The sequence below is a fragment of the Zootoca vivipara genome, chromosome 1, assembly GCF_965207765.1.
Source record: "Zootoca vivipara chromosome 1, rZooViv2.hap1.1, whole genome shotgun sequence".
Taxonomy (NCBI): domain Eukaryota; kingdom Metazoa; phylum Chordata; class Lepidosauria; order Squamata; family Lacertidae; genus Zootoca; species Zootoca vivipara.
In genome coordinates, this window is record NC_142582.1 from 58,903,364 (window position 1) to 58,917,665 (window position 14,302).

General features: G+C 44.1%; 1 protein-coding gene across 2 annotated transcripts in view; it reads right to left on the reverse strand.

The window, feature by feature from the left end:
- SLC25A22 (solute carrier family 25 member 22) overlaps nt 1–13,368 on the reverse strand; it is a 70,916-nt gene extending 57,548 nt beyond the window's left edge. Inside the window, exon 1 of one of the 2 annotated variants that reach the window (XM_035122088.3) lies at nt 13,182–13,368. The gene's annotated coding sequence lies outside the window, so the exon portion shown is untranslated. Of the gene's footprint in view, nt 1–12,946; nt 13,047–13,181 lie in introns of those variants that run through there. The other variant, XM_035122114.3, reaches the window with a different exon arrangement.
- Nucleotides 13,369–14,302: the final 934 nt, after the last annotated feature.

The following is a 14,302-nucleotide window of genomic DNA, read 5'->3' on the forward strand; positions in this document are numbered from 1 at the left end:
ATAATTCAAAAGCATCAATTCTTTGGCGATCAGCCTTCTTGATGGTCCATCTCTCACTCCATACATTAACATTTGACTATTCCTCTGGGTTCTCCCTCTGAGATATCAAAGCAAAAGGTTGTTTGGGCTCTACAATTTCTTCTACTTAAAAAACAAACAAACCAAAATGTATTTTTTAAGTGATGCAAAAAGGTTTGTGCCTCTCCCCAGCATCCCATCAAAGTTATCTTTTAAACAAAATAAACCAACGCACCCACTTTTTCTCCTTTCCATTGGTACTCAGAACATTCTTAAAACAGCTTCCAATGTTTCTTTCAGCCTGTGCAACCTTGAGTCAGCAACTAAAGTAATAGGGATTGATCTACTTCAGTGCATGGGCCAGTTGCTCCGTCATTTGTTAATGGGGTTACTTAAGATGGTTACTAGACATGCACACAAGTTCTTTGTGCTTAAGTGATCTAATAATGCACCTACTAATTACATTAATTCAAACATGCTGTGAAGTAAAGGCGCAAGGCCAGTTCAGACAAAGCAAATGAAAGAAGGACAAAAAGAAATGAGCTCCGGTGGGAGAAATATTCTAAAGAATCTTACAGCATGGGACACTGATGGCAATGTATTCCGCAACTGCTGAATATGTTGGAATTTAGCTCACTGTAAGGAAAGAGTAACTATGATGGATGAGTGGCTGCTAGGATTTCTGTTGCAGTTCCAGCTGTATCATTAACCTCTTGTGTGCTAGCAGACGGTACCAACAGGCTTTTTTATCTCATGCAGCTGGGAAAAGAGGTCTAATGTATATGGGGAGTGGGGTTTGAGAATATTGACGATTCCATCCCCGATAGGTAAAAATGGAAGCCAAGCGTTTGAGCCTTCCCCTTCAGAAAAGGATGGGGGAGAAGAAAAGTGACCATGGACTCATGTTATAGTTAATATTTACTTTTAGTAGAAATGAGCAGAAACAGTAGTCTGCAGCACCAGAGCATATATAGGGGCAGCTGAAGGCATATGAGCCCAATATTATGCTCCGCTGCACAACAGCACTACACAAGATGAGGCAGTAGACTTCCAATTTTTCTCCCAAAGCCTGGGGTGTCTAATGCTCTTGCTCCAGGCCCACTCCCTGCATTGGGAAATATCATCTGTCCTGTCAAAGCAGGTTTGGGTCCTCCATGTGTGTCTGAAAAATACTGTTTGACATATTGGTTGCATTGTCTTGCGCAACATATACTATCTTCAAACCTCCCTTTCCCCTTCATACTCTCTCTACATTTTCTAGGATGAGGCTTCCTTTTGCTGTACTGCCACTTTTCCCAACTTGTGGAAGTAAAGCAAGGAGGAAGTCCACAAAATTATTTTTTTGATTCTCTGCTTCTTTAAGACTTTCTGCTTCCATGATCCCCGCCACCAATAAGCTAAAACGTGCGTTAAGCAACAACAGACTACAGACAATGAATATTTAGAGGTGTTGGGTTAAAGTCCTATTATTTTAAAAAAACAAAACCAGCACCTTCAGTATTATCTGTTAACGGGACCCAGAATGGAATGGATGGACAAGGAGTGAAAATCAGCAGGGCACAGTATGATAAACATACGTGAAGAAGCATGTATTTAAAAACAGAATGTGCACGGCATTTAAAAGCAATAAAAACGAACTTATGAAAATAACAAATATTTAAGCAAAATAATATACAATTTAATTATTATTTAATATAAAATTTCTTTTACACTAATTAGCCCAGATCTTATTGCTAGCAGAATCCCACAACAGAGGTGAAATGGGGGTCAAAGTGGGAGAGAGAGGGTTTGGGGGTTTTTTTGGCAGTGATGCCCCTGTTATGGAATAGCCTCCCTATTTGAGGGCTGATGGTGCCAACACATCTATCCCTCAGAGATCTCATGAAGTACACATTCCAATAATTTAAAATCGTGTTGCCACTTTTAGCGTCTTATCTGCTATTTTTGTTCTGGTCTTGTCATTATATTTCTATTTTTGTAGCAAACTCTCCTAAAATAGAGTGAGGTGAAGGGAAGCATACAGATATTTTAAAATCTTGCTTTCCCAAGAGTGTTTGGCTGACCCCATTTCAAAATGGAATCAGTCACATATAGTCTTAAATAGTGAGCCAGGAAAAGCAGAGTGTTCACACCATGGCTAATTTGGTTTAAATGAATGCTACAAAGAAGACCTTGTCTTTCTTAATAGTCTTTCTGCTGGTTTTAAAAGATGATCCAAACAGGATGGGTAGAAAGTGCTTTTTAGCCATCAGAGTTCCAAGTCTAATGCAAATACAGCAGACATTGTGACCTGGAAAACATAGCTGGCATATGCGAGTCCCATTCCCCCAACACGACACTGAATACATTCAAATAGAACACATTCACACATTACACTGAAGCCAGGGACAAGTTACATTCACACTTGTAGACATTTTTCTCTGAAAGAGTGCACACTGGTTGATTCGTTCAGCTCAATTGTTGAGTACACACATTCTACATTCATTGAACATTGCAATAACTGTATGAGTATACAGCTCAACTACTGTGTACACGTATTGTATACTTGTTGAATATAACATGTGAACACCCCTACAGTCAAAACAGCTTCCATGGAAGTGGTTAGGGGCTTCAGAAGTGGACAGGTTTGCTTACCAAATTTAAATTCCAAGGTTTAAGTTGGGGGGGGGTTATTCCTCAGCTCTACCCCAAATCTGGTGTTCCTCTTGATTTCATGCCTTCAGCTATTCTACCTTTATACCACCACCAACCTAATTTCAGAGGTGTCCAAATTCTGGTTCAGTCGAACTCACAGTTAACAACTATGAATTAGGAAAATAAATCCCCTTTTCAAAATATTGACATGAAAGCTAAGTTCTCCAGAAATCACTATAACTCCTGATCCCAATAGGATTGGGATTATGACTTGGTTATGTTACCTTTCACATAGTCAGGATATACAAATTCCATACAAACCATCTCAAGGTCGCGAAAGTGCAGGATCTGCTATTGATCTCACCACGGCCACAGATCTTTGGTGGGGGGGGGGGGAAGCTATAGCTTAGCTGTAGAGCAGTTGCTTTGCATGCAGATGGTCCTAAGAAGGTCCCAGCATATCCAGGTAGAGATTGCAGCCCTGGAGAGCCACTGCCAGTCAGCGCAGACAAAATACTGAACTAGAAGGACCAATAATATGACATGGTATAAAGCAGGTATCCCCAAACATCGGCCCTCCAGGTGTTTTGGACTACAATTCGCATCTTCCCCGACCACTGGTCCTGTTAGCTAGGGATCATGGGAGTTGTAGCACCAACCCAGTGGTAATCATTGCTTTAATGCAGTTACAATTACAGCAATGATATATTATCACACACAGCTATGCTAAAGAAGAGTTGTGGATAAAAGGAAGGGGTAGTATAGGAACGGTATTGCCAACATAATTGGCATGGATATGGAATAATGAAAGACACATGAGACTCTTGAGTGCAGATCATTTAAAGTGGTATCTCCAGAAAACCAAGCCACATACTGACACATTATGCACTGTTAGAATCAGAAGCAGCATAATATGGAGGGAATGTTGTTCTAAATATAAACAGTTTTGAGGAAAGCAGCTGACATGGTACTGAAGAATGAATTAGTGCTGAAATAAAAATGCTTCTACTCAAAGGCAACTATTGATTACACAAGTAAGATATCATTTGATATCGCAGGCTTCCTGACCAGTTAGAAAATGGTAGGGCAATAAACCCTAGTTTACACAATTGTAAACAGGAGTGTAATGGTCAAAGGGTACCTCCAGGTTCTCACTATTTTCAAGTAGGGCTCAGTCACACCCTGGCAAATTTGGGCTGTGCAATTAACACTCTTGGAAAACAAGCCCAATTCCCCAAAAGATTGGACTTTTGCAGTAAGAAAAATTGTGAGGAAATGCTCTGCAACATCATCTAATCTCCTCACAAACATATCAATGCTCAGTAGGCAATCAGAAAGTGGCCAGAATTGATACTGCAAGGAAACCATTAGGTGAGGACAGGAAACCAATGTGCCCAGCCAAATCCAATGACTTCATCAGGAGACAGTGGTCCCCCCCCCAGACACTTTGGTCTCCAAGTAAGCACAGTGTGCATGTCAGGAGCCCTCCAATAAGTGTAGAATTGAACCAATAAGACAAGACACTCAACATGATGCTTATCAGATGGCATTGACTGCAACTCCCATCAGTCTCAGCTAATAGCCAATGGCCAGGGGTGTTGGGAGTTGTAGTCCATAGTATCTGGATGTGACACTGGCTATCCCTGCAATAGGGGGGGGGGGCAAATTAAATGCCAAAAAACATGGAAATGAAAAGGGGAACTGCTCATATACAGTACTTAGGCGCCAGCATAGCAGTTGTAACTGTGTTGCAAAATGAAGCAGTAAAAGTCCAATGACAGATCAAGGTGAGGCAGGAAAGAAAGGATATGACTAAAGGTTTCTCACTACCAGGTCTTTATTCTTAGGTCCACTCACTAGAGAGCTCTAGGAATAATTTATAACTACTCCAAGGCCATCTCTCTTGTCAAGCACACTGAGCTTAGGAGAAACAGCTTCATTCTACAGCCCTTTCAGCTGACAGAGCAGACCAGCTCACTGGGAATCCCATGGAAGGAAGGTATTTGTAGTGGTGGGAAGGACATATCCTCCCCCCAACGCTTCCCTCCCCACTTCTTCTGAACCCAAACATCATCTCAATCAGAGACTTTAACCCTCCCTCCCCTTTTGTAATATAAGAGACTTCACCCAATCAAGGCTTTTTTTCAGCCTGAGTTCACAGGAACCCAGTTCCGGCACCTCTCAGGTGGGCGCCATTGCTATGCTAAGAGAACAAGGGAGGCATTTGTGGTGAGTTCCAGCACCTCTTTTTCCAGAAAAATAGCACTGCGCCCAATGGTTCAGCTGTATGCCTATTTCAGGTAAACAGCTATGCTTGCAAATGCGTGCGTGCGTTCCTGCATGCTGTGCCACCCCATCTGCTCCAGACCATGGATTATCATGATCAGCCTGCAAAGAGCAGCTCAAGGCTGCATGTACACAGAAGCAGAATAATCACACAGATCTCCTCAGCCCAATATCCAACTGCAGAGAAACCTCATCACGTACTTCACGTTGCAGAACACCCTCTATCGGGCTCTGGAATACCAGGCATACACAAATATATATGCACATGAGTCACATGCAAGCACATTGACAACAGTGGCTGTCCTTTCCTTCCAAAGCAAAATCCAGGTCATCTGTTGATCAATTTGTGAATACTGTTCCCTCTCCTGGGAGAAAGCTGGAAGGGATCCCTTCGTTTCTTTGACTACAAGACATTTAAAAAGCATTTTCTGCTCACCACTAAAATATCAAAGTCTCAATTACGTTTGCAAAACAGTACTGATGCTCAGTGCTCCCAGGTCCCGAGAGCTTGATATAAATTGTGTTGCTGTGCAGGTGGAGTAAAGCAGTACCAATTGCAAACCAACAGGCCATAAAACTGTTTGCAAGCACAATCTACATGAATAAAGGGTTTCGGTCAATGGAGACACAGATTTATACAAGCACCACTTTTTGAACTGATTTGGAGTGCTCCCATAAAAACTAATTGCCACAGTGGGTGAATCAAACAGGCTTAACAAGGAACCCTGTTAAAAGGACCTGTGAACTGGGAGGCTGCTCTTCTTCCCAGTGGATTGCATTAGCAGCGAGAGGAAGGCCACTAAAAACAGAAGAAATAGTGGTAAAATATCATTTTGAAATAAAGCACAAATTGACAACAACAGTGTTGTGAATCAATTGGTGGCGCAATTTTGGATACATGCAGAAATGTAAGCAACAATCAGTGAGACATAGAATTTGCCCCAAGGCAAGCATTTCTGAATCATTATCTGAGACACTGGTAACAAGAGCATATCTCTAGTGGGCCCTGAAGCACATGGACTGCTGGTTAGGACATAACATTACTGACTTAATAAACCATGGTTTATTAAGCCGGCAATGAAGAATGGGCCTCCTTCACATCCTTCTGTGACCTGGAACCAGGATCAGACAATGGCTTCCTGTCCTATTTAGCCAACTGACATTTAAAAATGAAAAAGAAATCCTGTTTTGGACATAATGGAAACTGTGCTTTAAATAGGAGTTGTGGTTTAAAGTAGCCAAGGCCAAAGCACTGAATGTACAATGTAAAGGGCCCACGCCAATTCCTGGTTTAATAAATTATTATTTATTAAGCTGGAAATATTGCCTCTGAACCAGTTCAAACATGTTGTTCATTTATATGGTTCTCTGAACGACAACTCATTTGCATGGATAAATTCAGACATTGTTCCAAACCAGGATTAAGGAAGTTTGGTGCAGTGCCTGAATTAACGGACCATTGTTTATAAACAGCCAGCAAAAACTAACTAGCATCTAAAACAACATTACGAAGTTTGCTTGCAAATAATGGCTTGTGTCAAGTGCTTAAAGTGACATGCCATAGTTATGGTCATAGCTCCATCTTAAGAGAAGCTACACCATGGAAACAAGAGTGAACTTATTAAAGCAGAATTCTGAGAGGACAGAAAACAGAAGATGACAAGAATATAACCTATAAGCCATGGTTTGCCTCTTGTACATTTGGAATTTCTAACCATGGCTTGGATTGTGAATTATGACTAGGCATAATGTCTGAGCCAAGGCGTTAGAGATTGGGAGGTAGGAAAATGTAGGTGGTTATATAACCTGTGACAAGAAATAATGGTTTCATAGGTAAATCTGGCTCTGGCCTCAATTCTCTGCTACAAAATTCACATACTATTTAATGGGAATGTGTTTTGTCTTCTCAACTTTAGAGATGACAACAGAAGTGAGAATTATAACAGTTCCAGAAAGTATACACAGAGATCATTTAGGATCTCTACCAGAGAAGAATTGGTGCACTGACACATTAAAGAACTGTTTGCTTACTGCAGTAGAAACTTGTGAGAACAGATAGCTACTTTTCAGTTGCATACCATGGCATCGAGAATCAAGGAAATGACAGGCAGAGAGAGAGAGAGTGAAAAACACTAGGAAGTTTAGGACAAACATAAATGGGGATATAGGACTGCTCTGCCTAAAAAGTAATATCCGAAGGAGATAGTGGGTGCTTCCCCCTTTTTCTTCTTTTCCTTTAAAGCCGAATGATATATGGAGAATTGAAGCGAAGAATTTGTGATAAACACACCACAGATGCAAGATGCACAGAATCTTGCTAGACAAAAGCTTGGGGTGAATCATCATCACACAGCCATATGGAGCTGTTTCTGGAGAGGCAGAAGCACCCACCAAAAACAGAATGATTAAAGAGGATGTCATGACTCAGTATGAAATGTCATTGCTCTAATCTGAGATATTAAAATGAATCAAAACGCAAAATGTAAAAGCCGTCAGGCCTTTAACTCAATCCAAGATGTTTGTGCATATAACCAGCCTTCACCAAGATGGTGCCCTCCTGCTGTTTGGGGCTACAACTCCCATTAGTCTCACCCAACACAGCTGTGCTAGCTGGGGCTGATGGGAGTTTTAGTCCAAAACAGCTGGGGGCATCTGTTTGGTGAAGGGTGGCATATGTGGTAACAGCCTCTGTATCAGGAAATTCTGCCTAAAATCGGGTAACTACCTCTGAGTCAATGTCTGCACTCTGCTTGATGAAAGTAGACCCATGGAACTCATTGCCACAAGGAAAATGATGGATGGCAAATGATGGCAAAGAATGGATAAGTCATCAGTAGAAAGTAATGTCAGTAACTGTCAATCAATTATGCCAAAAACTGTCACCATTTTGTGTCTGGCTCTGCCCCTGAACCAACCTTTTATGACTGGTTGGCCTCAGCTGTCTAAAGTGGGGGATGGAAAGTTTGAGAAGCCACAGATTCCCCAACCCTGAACAGCTCCAACAGATCTTTCCAGCAAGCTGAAAATTGAAGTGATGCACATAAATTTGTGCGCTTGCTTATACAGAGTACAGATACCTTTACTCAATACAGTCTAGCACGTTTCTTCTGTAGTAATGCTGAAATGTTACACAAATAATTGAAAGGGTGCAAAATATCATCTCCCTCTTCCATGTCTGAAAAAGGGAACAGACTCTTTGGTGTACCAACTTGAAAAGAGATGGAAGTTCATGCAATATTATCAGAAGTTGTAGCCTATTTTGGTAGATCCATTGAAATTAATGGGCATGGCAAACTTAAGGTCCATTATTTTTTATGAGTGTACTCACAAAAGAATCTAGTTGGATACAACCCCATATCCTCCCAACTTTACAAAGAACTAAATAAAATCAAGGAATCTGCATGTTCAGGGTGGGGCTTTGAAAAAACTGTAATGACTTTACAGCAACTGTGTAGCTTCCACTGGAACGTATGTACACCTCATCAACATCTAATCCAATGGTCTTAATTTACACGATTAAACAGCATTCGAGCATGTCTGCTTGTTTGCATTATGGAGAGGCATCTGCTTTTACTTAATACTGTGGCAATCAATTCTCTGGATAAAAGGAAGGAGCGAAATCAGGAGGCAAAATTATTGTATGAATGGTCTATCATTCATCTTGCCTGAGGTATTTTAAGGTTGGGTCTAGATATATGGACAAATGAGGTGGTGGAGTCTAGAGGCAGAATACGCAGGACAACTTCAGACTACAGTGGTACCTTGGTTTAAGAACAGCTTATGAACAACTTGATTAAGAATGCTGGAAACCCAGAAGTAGGTGTTTTGGTTTGTGAACTTTGCCTTGGAAGCAGAGCATGTTCCGCTTCCTGCTGAGTGTGTTCCATTTGTAAATTGAGTCCCACGCTGCTATGGGAAAGAATGCTTTGGTTTAAGAACGGACTTCTGGAACAGATTAAGTTCGTAAACCAAGGTACCACTGTATTTGCAATGGTGGAATATAGTGGTAAAAAGCCAGTGGTGCTGTAGTGCTTAGTGTGTTGGACTAGGACCCGGGAGACCAGGGTTCAAATCTTCGCTCAACCATGAAACTCACTGGGTGACCCTGGGCCAGTCACAATCATTCAGCCTAACCTACCTCACATGGATAAAATGGGAAGGAAGGCAACGAACCATTCATGTCACCTTGAGCTCCTTAGAGGAGGGGGTGGGATATGAGTGCAGTAAATAAATAAAATACTGAATCTTAAAAACCATAGAAATCTCCTTGCTTTGCTTTTTGTGTGGTTGTGTAGGGGAGGGGGTTGCCTTAGGAAATCAATTTTCAAATAACCAAAACAATGCATAGATTGATCCCTACTCTGTGTTTGATTATGCTGGTACAGATCTATTAGTAGCACACTTTCTCCATTAATGCAAAGAACAGCATATTTAGGATTGTGGTAGCAGCATTGGAAATGCTTTACGGCATGGTTTCCCAAACTTGGGTCCCCAGCTGTTTTTGGACTACACTTCCCATCATCCCTGACCAGTGCTCCTGCTAGCTAGGGATGATGGGAGTTGTAGGAGAGCAGGAGACCCAAGTTTGGGAAACCCTGCTCTATGGTCTTGAATATTTAGTTCTTCTGCAGCCCTGAGAGGCGAAGGTTGCTGTTATTCACATTTCACAGATGAGAAATTGGGACCAAGGGATATCAACAATCACACCTAGGAAGCCTATGCTTGGGCATACACAGATGTACACAAACCATTTTGTTCACTGAATTACACATTCATGGTATCTTCTAGTAGTAATGGTTCATTTTTGTAAAAAACACATGCAAGTCTCCCTAGTCTTGCTGTACATTGCATTTCCAAAGTTTCATATATTAACAGATACAGTATAGAACTAAATTCCGTGGGCTACACATTTTTCAGCCCAGGGAGAAACCGGTGGAGGAAGCTGCATTTCTTGGTGTTCATGGGGTAATGATCCTAAAGGAGGAAGAAATACATGGCTAGAAATGTGGAAGTGGCTCAACAGCTCGGAGGAAGAAACCTGGGCCACAATGCCAGATACAGATTAGAAAGACCTGGATTCAAATGCCCACTCAGCCATCATAATCAATTAGTGACTTTGGATAAGTTACCATTTCACCCTAACCTATCTCAAAGGGCTGCTTCAAGGATAAAATATGGAAGGGGTGTGTGGATTGATTCCCAAATATGCCACTCAAAGCTCTGTGCAGACAATGTTAAATAAATGGAATAAATGCATAAATTAATTTTCTTTTGAACAACTATATTAGGAAGCTTATATGTGTGTTTTCTTTTCTATGCTGCCAAGATATGTTGATAAGCAAAGCATAAAGCTAGTGAAATGAGTTCACCACATCAGGCCCCTCTCTAAGAAAGATGTGACGACTTATGTATTATTCATCACTTCATTTTAATGAATGGCCTATGGCAAGGATACTGCCTTGTTTAAAAATTATAACTAAAAACCCAGCCATCTGTCTACAACAGGCATTGGCAACCTCCGGCCCATGGAGGCCGTTTATCTGACCCATGGGCCGCCCATGAACCAAGCCGCCCGCTTGGCATGCTGCGGTAAACTGGCACAGTGTGGTGCAGGGACTCGCTGAGCAGCGCCGGAAATCACATCTACGCAACCACAGAAGCGATTCTGGCACAGCAGACATTTTGGAAATGGGCAGCCAGCACCGGAAATCATTTCTGCGCAACCGCGGACATGCGCAGAAGCGATTTCTGGTGCTGTGCTGCCCATTTCCAAAATGTCCGCAGTGCCACCGGAAATCGCTTCTGCACCTGTGCGGCCCATGTCCGGCCCACAGACGACAGTCCGTGGAAATCCTCTGGCCCATGGGCAGAAAAGGTTGCCGACGCCTGGTCTACAAAGTCTCTGAGCATCACGTTCGCTGCAGCTACCCCATGGCTGAGCAGAAGCCAGACATTTGACCAACCTCTTTTTGTGCTAGTTGCTGCAGGAGCTCATCTCAAAACAAGCCAAGAGAATGGCAACACCCAATCAGAAGGCATACCCAAGGTCATATATGGCAGAGGAGCTGCAGGGCGAATATCAAATTCTAATCTCTGGCATGGTAATCCAGTGCCTAGCCTGTACTAGAAAATTTAAGCAAATTTAAAACAAATAAGCAAACAAACTCACACAAAAACTAAAGCAATCATATTGCATAGCTTTCAGAGGCCTGTTTTTCATGGACACATTTTTGAAAAATCACCCTGAGAATGCCCATTTGAATAGGATGGGAAGCAGCTTAACCCTGTGGCTGAACCCAAGTGCTGCTTAGGATGGCAATACTCTTTTTACAAACAGCAGACTAGGAAAAGGAGCCTTTATCTGTGAATCCCAACAAAAGCTTTGGATGATGAGTCTGAGATCCTGTGCACCACCCTGCCTTAATATCCGGAGCTGACATACCACAAGGCTCACACCATTTTTATATATTGACAGGGAGATCAGTTACAAACCACTCAGGCCTATAGCGCTGAAATCAAGCTAAGTGAGCAGATTCAGTCCTTCAGGATATGTGGAGATTTGTCAACAACAAATTTGTCCTTTGTCAACGTACTGTGGTCACCTCTGATTCTATGTATCAGCTGGAGTGTGTATCTTGCCCTGTTGTTTTAAAAAAATTGTGTGTGTGTGTGTGTATAGATAGATAGATAGATAGACAGAGACAGAGACAGACAGACACACACACACACACACACAGAGAGAGAGAGAGAGAGAGAGAGAGAGAGAGAGAGAGAGAGAGAGAGAGAGACTGCATGCAGCTTGATTGGTCCTGGCAGGCTGTGTGGCTGCCTTCTGCCTCAGAGGAGGTGGAGACTTTGGCCTGAGAATCTGCCACGCTGCTTCCAGCATGTAGGAGGTGGCACAAGGAGAGGCTGCTCTGCTGGAGATCAAGGCTGGAGGGCAGGCACTGCTTCTGCAAGGGGGGTGGGAATCTAGAAGGCATTTGCCCAGTCCAGTATCCATAGAGTTCTCCCACATCAAACCTTACCATGTTCTCCAGAGGCAACGCATCACAGACAATCCGTTACACAAACAGCTGCATGACCATGGGAGGCGACTGGTTTTATACAGGAAAAAGAGGGATCCTGCTGGGCACCAAGATGCTTAAAAACACTTTAAGCCACCCAAAGAGAGGGGAGGGCAACAAGAGTCCCTGCATTTTCACTGGGTTGAAGCAGCAGCAGCAGCAACAGCAAGGTAACATTGCTTTATGTTTCCGCCACTAAGTTTCCAGGGTCACTGGCAGCATTCATAAGGAGCACCCCTCAAACGCTAAGACAAAGGTCGCGCTGTCGTAAGCCAAGCTGAGGCTGAGGGGCAAGCAGGTTAAAAGGTCACGCGGCGCTTTGGCGCTACGCCTCGAGAGGGAGCCCCGCGGCGGGGCTGAGGGGAAAAGTTAAGCCCACGCAGGGCCAGAGCGTGGAGCATCCCAGACAAGCGCAGAGCAACTGCCCTCTTCTTCTCCCCCCTATTGACCTCACACGCCCCCAACGCTTCAGTATGGAGCTCCGGGTACTTCCCAGCCGCCCCAATGCTCAAAAGTCAGGCTAGGAAACGCAGCCAAATACTGGGAGGATACAGGAAGGGGTTCATTCGTGGCCACACTCCCGAGGGGTGCAGCAGGGCTCCCCATATGGCTGAGGAGGACGCTGGGCTCCAGTCAAACTTTCCGGTTGCTCCAAGGGAAAGGGTGGAGATGTAGTAAAGATAAAGGGGGCATGATGCAACAGATCCCTACTCCCTCGGGGGTGGGGGGTTGGAGATGGAGGGAGGGAGGAAGGAAGAGCAGGATCTCTCGGGTGGAGTTGGCTGAGAAGACGCCCTCCTCGCGCCGCTCGGTATCTGCAGGCGCCGCGGCTTTAATCCTGCCGTTTCGCTCTGCATTTGAGCAGGAGGAAAGGACACGCGCGCACTAGGTGGGAGGCTAATCCCTGCCGGGTTGCAACCGGCCGCGCCACGCCAGCTCACCATGCAACGGAGGGAGGGACGGAGGGCGGAGAAGGGTTGCTTGCAACCCCGGCTGCATTTGCAAACCATTCCTAATAACGCTCAGCGGAACAATTCCGGCCGCTCATCCGCCCGCCCTTGGAGCTGGAGCGAGGAAGCTTTCAAGGAAGCGTGGGGCAGATGACGCTCCCCACATCCCCATCTGGCATCCCAGAGCGGCAAGGGAAGGGGGCGAAAAGGAACCAAGGGCACTCACCGAGCCGTAGGGGCGCTCCGCCTCTGTCGGAAAACAGCCGGGAAAGCACCGATCTCGCTGAGTCTATGGCTGGTTGGCTGCTCCCTCGCTCGCTCTTTCCCTCCCTCGACTCTGGCTGTTCCTTTAAGTGGTACAAACCAGGATGTCCGTGCAGTTTCTTTCCCATCGCCAGCTCGGCACCGCCGCCTCTGGCCGCTGGCCGCAATGGCAGCCACTTTCCCCGCTTGCTGCCACTCTCTCTGGGCTCCGCACAATAGTTTCCAGCCCCAGGAGGGCTCACGTGAAAGCGCCCGCGTCAAAACTCTCCCCGACTTAGTACACACTCCTCCCATCACCGGTTCATTGCTGCTGTCAGAAGCGGGAGGGGGGCCGCCCGCTGACGTCACGACACGCCCGTTCGCGGATGAGGTCAGATTTCGCAGCCTGCCAAAATCACACACATGAGAAATAAAAAAATCTCGCCGAGGGGACTGGGGAGAGCAAAATTAGGGAGAAACTTTGGGCTTCCTAATCGATGCTTTGCATAAAGATAGCCCTTATTTTTCGGAATTCTTTTGGTTTCCCCCTTGCAAATCAACAACCAAAGTATTAAGAAAAAAGACGTTGTTTGCAAAAAAAAAGTATCCATAGCCACCAAGTTTTCCCTTTTCTCGCGAGGAAGCCTATTCAGCATAAGGGAATTTCCCTTAAAAAAAGGGAGAACTTGGCAGGTATGAAAGTATCTGAGGAAGTGTGCATGCACACGAAAGCTCATACCAAAATAAAAAACTTAGTTGGTCTTTAAGGTGCTGCTGGAAGGAATTTTTTAAATTTTGTTTCGACATCAGACCAACACGGCTACCTACCTGTAACTTTGCAAAAAAAGGTAGCCTACAATCATATGGGCACTCATTTGGGAGCAAGTCCCCTTGAAATCAGTGGAAATAACTTTATTCATAAGATTAGTCTGCATGCATCAATCAGTTACCTCAGATCCTGGAGAATCTAAAGGTCAGTTAAAAGGCAATCTATGTATACTCAGAAGTAAATCCTCCTAATTGGGGCTTACTCCCAGATAAGTGAAGTCAGGAATCAACCTAAATGCCCCACTCTCAATACTGACTTGTTTTCCTAGATAACCA